This window comes from Phyllostomus discolor, chromosome 6 (genome assembly GCF_004126475.2).
Source record: "Phyllostomus discolor isolate MPI-MPIP mPhyDis1 chromosome 6, mPhyDis1.pri.v3, whole genome shotgun sequence".
NCBI classification, from domain to species: domain Eukaryota; kingdom Metazoa; phylum Chordata; class Mammalia; order Chiroptera; family Phyllostomidae; genus Phyllostomus; species Phyllostomus discolor.
The window spans coordinates 66,375,509-66,384,868 of NC_040908.2; the positions used below are offsets into that span (position 1 = coordinate 66,375,509).

The following is a 9,360-nucleotide window of genomic DNA, read 5'->3' on the forward strand; positions in this document are numbered from 1 at the left end:
TTTGGCTAAATCCAGTTAACTGAAAGAGCTAAAACTAGTGTGGGACCAGAAGAGGGAGAATAAGCCTTGCTGTTAACCAGGCTGGGAAGGACAGGTTCAGAAAAAGCCAAATGCACAATTCACAGAGAACAGTCTTTCTCCCAAGGTCAGGCTGCAGTGAAATGCCATGACAACACCCACTTTGGATGACCACTACTTTCTTACCAATGATGCCCCTGGACCTGTCTTACTACACCCATCTTTTACTAGGGATTCCCAAATGCTGAGCCATCCTTGCTCATGATGGTACTCAACCCCTAGTTGGTCCTCGCTTCTCATAATTCTGCCTTGGCAATCACAACCAGTACAGCACCAGTCCCCACTTTCTTTGGACCTTCCTCAGATCCTTCAGGCCAAGACTTGACCTTACAAATCTCCCCCTCCTACTGAGAAGCACTTCATAGCTCTTCTGGAGTATGTCCTCCATGGCATCAGGTCCATAAATCTGATTTTGTTGGACTACAGACTTGTCTCTGGTAGTCTTTGTCTGGTTAAGCTTTAATAGAAAGAAAATGGTCCCTTGTCCTGTATTGGTTTGTTCATTGATATTTGACTTGATTGTCAATTTTAGATCCCAGGTCACAGAAAGGAACCCAGAGGCCTGGCCACCATCAGATTGTCAACGGTAACTTCTCATCACATTTCAAATCAATCCCTATCTCTGCCTCCCTATAATCATTAGATATTTCCTTGCGGAAGACCCACACAGAGATCTAACACTATCAGTCATGAATCAAGTGTAGCATCCTTTCATTTAATCAAATTACAATCTCTGAAGTTATTAATAATACCAGCATCCTCTACCTAAGGAACTTGAACCAGTAATTACAACAAACAAGAGATAAGAGTGTGACTCGATTAATGCAGTCTCCCTGAATTATTAAGCTATTATATTACTTCAGTACCTTGAATGTGCACCAGGCACTTACCTTTCACATGTTCCCTTACTTATCCATTCCCTCAAACACTTTTTGAGAGCCTTACTCTAAGCCAAACACTGTCCTGGGTCTTAGAATTTAGAATGACTTAGACATGTTCCCAGAAAAAAGCTTGCAGGGAGATTGGGGAGAGAATCAGTAGGCAGCCAGAGTGAAGAGATGAAAAGCTCTGTTAATGAGAAGGTCAAGAACTCCAAGCCCAGAGTGTCAGACAGATGTCCACAGCAGCTTTAATGCCAACCGGGATAACACAGAACATGAGGTGGAGAGGAGAACCATAAACAAATGACCAGATCCCTCAAGGGAAGAAGGAGTGCAGCCAGGATGTCTGTAGATGACAGCACTGAGGAAGGGTAGGATGGCTCAGCCAGAAGAAATGACCCACCAAGAAGTGTGGAGGTTTAGGGGAGGATGGAGGACCATTGGCCTGGAATACTTAAGGCAGTGTGGGGGATCCTTGAGTTTCCCTGGAATACCTGGTATGCTGGACACTGAGCAGCCTCTCCCAGACCACTCCCTTCCCAGGAAGTCCTCGGAAAAGAGAAAGGAAGTAGAGGTACTGCAGTTAGGGAAGAGATTGCATATAAACAGGGTTTTGTTTTGTTTTGTTTAAGATTTATTTGTTTTTAGAGAAGGAAAGGAAGAGAGAAAGAGAGGGACAGAAACATTAATGTGTGGTTGCCTACTGGGTTGTGGGCCAGGTCCCTACTGGGAGCCTGGCCCACAACCCAGGCATGTGCCCTGACTGGGAATCAACCCAGGGACCCTTTGGTTCACAGGCCTGCACTCAGTCTACTGAGCCATACCAGCCAGGGTTAAACAGGGGTTTTTATCTAGGCCCAAAGGTCCAGCAAAAGAAAGAGGAAGAGGTGGCACTGGAAAAGAGGGAGGCAATTGGAGAATATCTAGAAGGAAAGGGTTCCAGGGAAGTATGTGCTTGTCTCTTCTTCAGTGGAGGTGGTAGTAGCCAGTAGTGTGTATGGTGACTGTGTATGTGGGGAGCGAACAGGTCCACGGATTGGTCTGGGTTGTCAGTCTGAGCAGCTAACAGCAGTGATTGGCCTGGGTGGGGTGCTCAAAGCCTAGGTAAATCAGGTGCTCAGGTCAAGTTCTGAGGTTGATGCAGGCAGACGCTAGAGAGGTGGCTTTGAACCTCTGGAATGTTCTGGCTGCTCTGGGACGGATCCCAACTGCATTGGATTTCAATCGCTTCATCAACATTGTCACAAGCCATTCTTTTATTGAGTACCTACTGTATGTTGAGCATATCTTAAGAGCTGAACATATAGCCTTGACCTAGACAGTTGGGATCTATGCCCGCCTGCCCTCAGGATGTTTTAATATCTGGAAGAGAAGACAGACATTAAGTCAGGAATTATAAGAGTAATAAGTGGTACAAGGGTAAAGCACAGGTTATTAGAGTCGAATATCAAAGATTTTCTTTGTGTGGGTCAATAGAGTCCTGATGAGAATCCCTTCACTCAGCTGGATTAAAGAACTGTAGCCCCACAGGGTGCTCCCCCCACCCACACTACAGTGGGAGAGGGTGGGACAGCGCATTCTTAGACAAGTCACTTACACACCCAGGATCCAGAAGAACTTCAAAGCAATTCTTTACTTGAGATGCCAGTCATGCCTTCTCATCCGTTTAGAGAATATTCACAGGAATGTGCAGGGATAGAGTTTCTCTGCCATTTTACTTGTCTTCTCTCAGCCAGTACCTTTTCAATAGACATGGCCTTCACTCAGTGTCACAGGATATCTCCTCATACCTGACGCTTTTTGCAGTCACTGAGCCACAAACCCCTCCCCTCTAGACCCTCTCTTTTTCCTATTTGGGGTAATTTGGCCCACAGAATCCCACCTCTTCTCCTGGGCCTCCAGGTTCAGGAGACAGCCATTAAGCTCACAAATTTCCATTAGGATGAAGTGGGAAAGAGGGCCTGTTGGATCCTGCTGGTAGAGCTTTGGCTTTTGCACTATCAACACCCTGTACCCCCTAGCATGTCACAGCATTAGTACTTTGCTGAAAGAATCCCTTCCCCTTCCTCAACATTGAGCTCTGTGTTAGGCAGCTGGTTGCCCACCAAGAACTCTTTTCCTCTTCTTCTAAATCTAAGGCAGTAGAGATTTAGAAGAAGTGAGACAGTGCTACCCAGGTATGAACTACATCCCTGGGGTTTGGTCCTGTTGCTGATTTCTCCCCAAGGGAGAGAAGTAATATTTGCCATTTCCAGGCCCAAGACTTAAAACATTGTGCTGGAGCACAGACTGGTGGCAACCCAGCTATGATGATGCAGGGTATAGTGAGGCAATGGTTTTCAGGGCCCTGTCCTTCTGAACAGTTCAAAGAATAGAGGTGCTCCACTAATCTGGGTCGCCCACTTTGGAACTCTAAGTAATACAAGTCCCATTACCAAAACGTCTCTTTGTTTGCTAGCTGAGTGGGAAGGGGCCCTATCCCTTGATAAAAAGGTAAATTTTACAATGCTGCCCATTGCCTAAGTGCCACTCAAGCATAAAATTACTCTCCAGTGGCTTCCTTTCCACAGATGCTCCTCATTCATCCTTACCCCCTTGAGGTCATACTGAGTTTTCCCCAGGGATGGTAATAAACGGTAGCTCTTCCCTTGGCCACCTCTTCTTCCGAGTCGGCAGCCATGTGGTCTACCGCCCAGCTGCGCAGTGCCCCAGCATCCTAGCTGCCACGCAATGAGTACCTCTCTTCCCAGGCTCGGCTTTATTACAGCAATTCCCTACATTCCATTTCACCAATGTCTGGAAGACTGAGTGTGAAATAAAATAAGTCCTACTTCCTTTTCCTTCAGGGTTTTTATTGACTGTGACAATCTCTTGAGGCAAATTGATGATTTTGTATTAAGCTGAAGTACCAGGAGTAAGCTAAGAGATCAGAGAATTGAGCAAAAATTGAAATTGTCCAGAGATGAATTTTTCCAGCTCTCTGAAGGGATTTGTTTGGTCCGGGCATATCTGTTCTTTCAAGTACACAGGGACACACAAGATAAACACCTTCAGAAAGACTCAGAAAATCAGAATGTCTGAGCATGGTGAATTGGCTAAGAACCTGGAGCCCCAAACAGAGGGGGGAAAGGGTCTCTGCTTAACTTCCCCCAGTTCTTCCAGATGCCTCTTTAGCCCCAAATCAGGCACTTCCCTGTATTACTCGGTGGTGGTGAACTATTGCATCCTTCTGTTTTTGCACTGGGTATATCATCTCTAATGATATAACAGCCCTAACAAGTCAGGGCTGGGGTGGCAGGGCTTGTAGCTTTGCAACTTCATGTATAACTCAACCATGCGCCCTCATCTCACTCCACTGCTGCCCCAGCCAAAGGCTGGCCATCCCTGGGACACAGCCTACGCTGGTGAAGAGCTGAAGAGGTTGGGGTCAGTTGCACCGGATCTGAATTGTGACTGACATTTAGTGAAAGACCTTGGGCAAGTATTGAATTTCTTTGAGTGTCAGTTTTCTTATGCCCTAAGTATAATAGTTTTACTACAGCAGAGACTGACCAGCCACTCACCAAATCTGCCTCTCCTGCCTCCAGGCCACACAGCTAGGTTACAGTTCCAGCCTCCTTTCCAGTTAGATATGGTCACATGGCTGAGCTCTACTAGAAAGAATGGCCTGGCCCACAAAATCCTCCCTCCTGTCAGCATCTTACCTTTCCCCATACACTCAAAGTCTAGAGGGGGCTTGGAAGCCCTGCATCCCATCCTGGGCAGAGCCTACATGAAGGAAGGAATTTTGATTCTGAACTGAACAAGTGGGAACACTTGCAGTGGACTCTGTGAGAGCCAGAATAAAGTTCTACTGTGCTGAATTGAAGCCAGGATGAGTTTGCTCTTGGATGAAATGTGGCCTTAAGAGCCCCTGTGATGGGTGTCGAAGATGATGGCTGCAGTGGTGCCAACACCCCAAAAGCAACCTAGAGGCACCTCCCTGGTACCCTGCAGGAGTGGCTCTGAGACTTGCATCCACTCCCTGGTGACAACCACACACCCCTTGGGTTCTGCCTCCTCATTTTGCGCCTCTTTCTTGGAATCCATGTCTTCTGAGTCATCTGCACACTGCCAGACAGCGTAATTCACAGGTTCTAAGTGTAGACTGCATGTGCAGTGCTGGGCTCAAGGCCACAGGAGGACTCAGGACTCCAGCATCACCTTGTCAGGGTCTTCATTTTCAACCACATGACACCTTCTGACCACAACATAGTCAACCTGTTTACCAGCTGTAGTATCTTCCGGTACATTTTCTATCCAGAATGTGGTATAGCTTCCTGCACTTCGAGTCCAGAGACCCTGTCATCTCTGCAACAGTGTCACATGACTCCTGAGTCTCAGAACTGCTGTGGTCACTATTTTTCCCTTTCACAGTGCATCCAGTGGCTCCATCCTGTTCATCAGCAGCCAAAGAATTGGGCCAGACATAGATATGACCCACTCCAGCAAACAAAGCAGAGAACACAAGTGACAAAGACACTCCAGACTATACCGCTAGTCAGCCCGGACTGGCTGCACAGATTTGATCTTCGCCAATCTACTTGAGGGAGCTGTAGCTTTCAGACCCCAAAACATCACTGACGGGGCATAGTCCCAACCACAGCCTCTGTCCCCAAGACCCCAGCACAGTGCCTCTCTTGCAAAATAGGCAGGCATGTGATGAGTGTTTAATGATGACTTTGCAGGCCCTCTGACATTGCTATCACCCAGTTCCACCACTCTGGCCCAGTGAACCCTCAGCCCACAGCCCTAACATTTGCCAAGTCCTCCTGGGCTGGACAGGAAAGTCCACAGGAGCCCAAGCAGGTGCTGTATGAATACACAGGAGAGAAGGAGGTTCACAGAGGCAGGCTCAGGAGGATGACTGAGCCCAGGGTGGTGGCCAGAGTCACAGGATGGAGACTGGGGGCTGCCCTCACCCAACTCACAATGGGTCAGATGGGTAGGTGGTAGAAAGAGAGAGATGGAGTTCCCCTCAATATCACATTAAATTCAGGGTTTTCAATTTAAGAAAAAAGAAAAAAGAAAAGAAATGTGTCCTCTACACTGGTCATAGAACTTAGGGCTTTTGTAGTGGCATTAATCACCTCCATAAATATAAACATCATAAAAATGAAATTCCATATACATAAACATTCACATTTACCTAGCACAGTAATGTAACCTTTAAACATTTTATCAAGCATGTTTTGTTTTGGTTTTTTTTTTGGTTTTTAGGAGTTTACAATGTATAGATATTGTCAACTGGGTCACCAAATTAAATTTGACTAATCTAAACATAACCTCTATAACTTAAATTACATGTTTAGAGCTCCTACATCAATCCCATTTGTAAAAAGGTTATGAAGCTTTCAGCAGGTTAAACTTTTGAGATATATGTGATGAAGAATAAGAGTAAAACATGACTCAGTTCCTATGAAAATAAATGTATTCAATTAACAGAATTACTTTAATTAAACCAGCATTATAGGTTAGTTTATAGGGCTATTGGTAAAATTTCAAGCAGAGGTTAAAGTAACACTAAAACTTAAGCCCAAACTAGCTATTGTTGCATATCTGCTATCAGACAACAATTTAAATTAATCTATAAAATGAACCTTCCAACCTTGTAACAAATTATTTTCCTAGAAAGACTACTGCCCAGTCTTTATATAGGTTGAGGTCAGGGTTAACATTTTGATAAAACAAGGCCTCTTTGTAGGAATGGGAGAATGAGGAGGCATAATACATCATTCATTGTTGGGGTCTGCCCTACCTAGTCTCAGGAAGCTGTAACCCACCATGGCTAAGGCTGAGTGAGAGACCTCTGGACCAGGAGCCACCAAAGAGACAAGCTTATCTCCCTGGCAGGAGCACTGCTTCTGCTCCTTGCCTGGCCCCCAATGCTTGATCAGTTAACCAATAACTGATCATTGATTCCCCAAGGGGGAAATCATCTAAGACAGGCATGATCACGAGGAGGCCCCAGGGAAGAGGCTCAGGGGGCTGTGGAAAATGAAGAGGTGATCGACATTGACCCTGGCCCTCGGCTTTGACAAAGCCTGAGTCCTTGTTCTAGCTGTGAGAAATCCAAGTCTCCTGGCTGCCTTTGTCTCCTCTGCCTGACTCAGGTCTGCAGAAATAACAGGGTGGTGCAATCCAGACCAGAGTTGGCAGACCCCCAGGGTAATCAGACCTGGGACATAGAATATGCAAGATCCTGTGAGACCTTCTAGCTGGAGGATGCTCTTGAATTAAAATATGAAGGCACAGGCAGGAAACGAAACTAGCCTTTTAGGTCCTGTAGCTTTTTAATTATTTAGGGATAAAACCCTAAAATCTCAGCCCAAAATCTCAGTGTGAACTCTGTCAGCTCTTGAAAGTTATCTATTCCTCCTGGCTGGTGTAGCTCAGTGGATTGAGCGCAGGCTGTGAACCAAAGTGTCACAGGTTCGATTCCCAGTCAGGGTACATGTCTGGGTTGCAGGCCATGACCCCCAGCAACCGCACATTGATGTTTCTCTTTCTCTCTCTCTCTTTCTCCCTCCCTTCCCTCTCTGAAAATAAATAAATAAGAAAGTTATCTATTCCTTTTGATCTTCCCTGCCAGACTGTAATTCACAAACTGTATCTGTATTCTTAATAAAAGCCTGCTCGAGTGGGGAAACAGGGTGCTCTCCACTAGAGAGAGTAGCCATGCCGTTCCTATTCTTCCACAGCACTTGGTAGTCTGTGTGTATGTTTTCTCATATAATGAGCAGCTGCAGCATTCACGGTCACTGCTGGCCAGTGGCTGGCTAGTGGTTGGTTCATAGAAGTATTGTTTCTTTGTAGGTACTTACCAAAACATGATAGCATGTACTTTCACCTGCTGAAGTGAAAGCACATGAAGCAACATAATCTCCTGTTGGGGACCGCCCTGCCTGGTCTCAGGAAGCTATAACCCCCCATGACTTGGGCTGAGTGAAAGACCTCCACACCAGAAGCCACTAAGAAGACAAAACTTATTTCCCTGGCATGAACGCTGCCTGTTCTAATGCCTGGCTCCCTTGCATGATCAGCAGTCAAAGACGGGTAACAATTCTCTAAGAAAGAAAATGAATCTAAGACAGACGTGATCACGTGGGTATGCCCTAAAGGAAGAGACTCATGGGGCTGTGGAAATAAAGGGGTGATCGACATCAACCCCTGCCCCCTCGGCTTTGTCAAAGCCTGAGTCCTTGTGAGAAATCCAAGTCTCCTGGCTGCCTTTGTCTTCTCTGTTAACTCAGACCTGCAGGGGCAGTGCAGACCAGAAATGGCGGACCCCCGGGGTAATCAGGCCTGGGACATAGAATATGCAAGATCCTGTGAGATCTGTTTGCTGGAGAATGTTATTAGATTAGAATTTGAAGGCACAGACAGGAAACCAAAACTGTCCTTTGAGCCCTGTTAGATAAAACCCCAACCTCTGCCCAGAATCACAGCAAGAGTTCTGTCTGCACCTTTGTAAGTCACCTACTTCTTTTGATCTTTTCTACCAGACTGTGAATCCACAAACTAAGTCTGCATTCTCAATAAAAATCTGCTTGGGAATGGATACTGTGCCCTCTCCACAAGAGAGAGTGGTCCTTCTGTCCCTATATCCCCACAGGACCTGGTTGTCTCTGTGTATGTTTTTCTCGTGTTTCAACGAGCATCCACAGCAGAGATGGATACTGCTGGACGATATTCATCCACAATCTCCCATCTCAGGTTTATGGTTGCCTCCTGCTGATTCAGTGGCATGCACTATAATTTTGCTTTCTATAAAGCTTTTTTTCTTAGTCAGTATGATAATACATAATTTTCTATGCCTGCGCTCTCCTTGAGATTATATTTTTAGATAAATGGAGAGAATCTAAGTAAAAGAGTATTACCAATATATAGGTGCCTTAGTAAGAAATAATGAGGCAAAAGGGAATGGTAAAGTGTTCACGGAAGGGCACCACATTTCTTTATACTTAAAGAAGTATCTGGGCCAGTTCTTAGAATATGACTATTAAGTGTTCAAGAAATCAGTTTTCCTATAAATATTTCATTGCTGAATAGTATGAAGTATTAGCTGTTTCAAGGCCCAACTGAATAAATATCTGTAGAGCTATACATAATGCAGTAAAGCTTTTAAATAAATAAGATGTATTTCTATCTATTCATCAAAGCTCTTTTGGGGATAAAATATTTATTTTATATTTAAAATATAAATATTTATTTTACTATTGTATTAGGCAAATATACTTTCTATACACAAATAAAAGTAGTTGTCAATTACCTAAATGATACAATAAAACATGTATCCAGAAAGTTTATTAATATTTTTACTTCATTTTGAAAAAAAAATCCTACTGGCTAAGCTACCAAG

At 44.9% G+C, this 9,360-nt stretch overlaps 1 pseudogene; it reads left to right on the forward strand.

The window, feature by feature from the left end:
* Window positions 1–4,293: 4,293 nt before the first annotated feature.
* Window positions 4,294–5,869, forward strand: LOC114498427 (annotated as a pseudogene).
* Window positions 5,870–9,360: the final 3,491 nt, after the last annotated feature.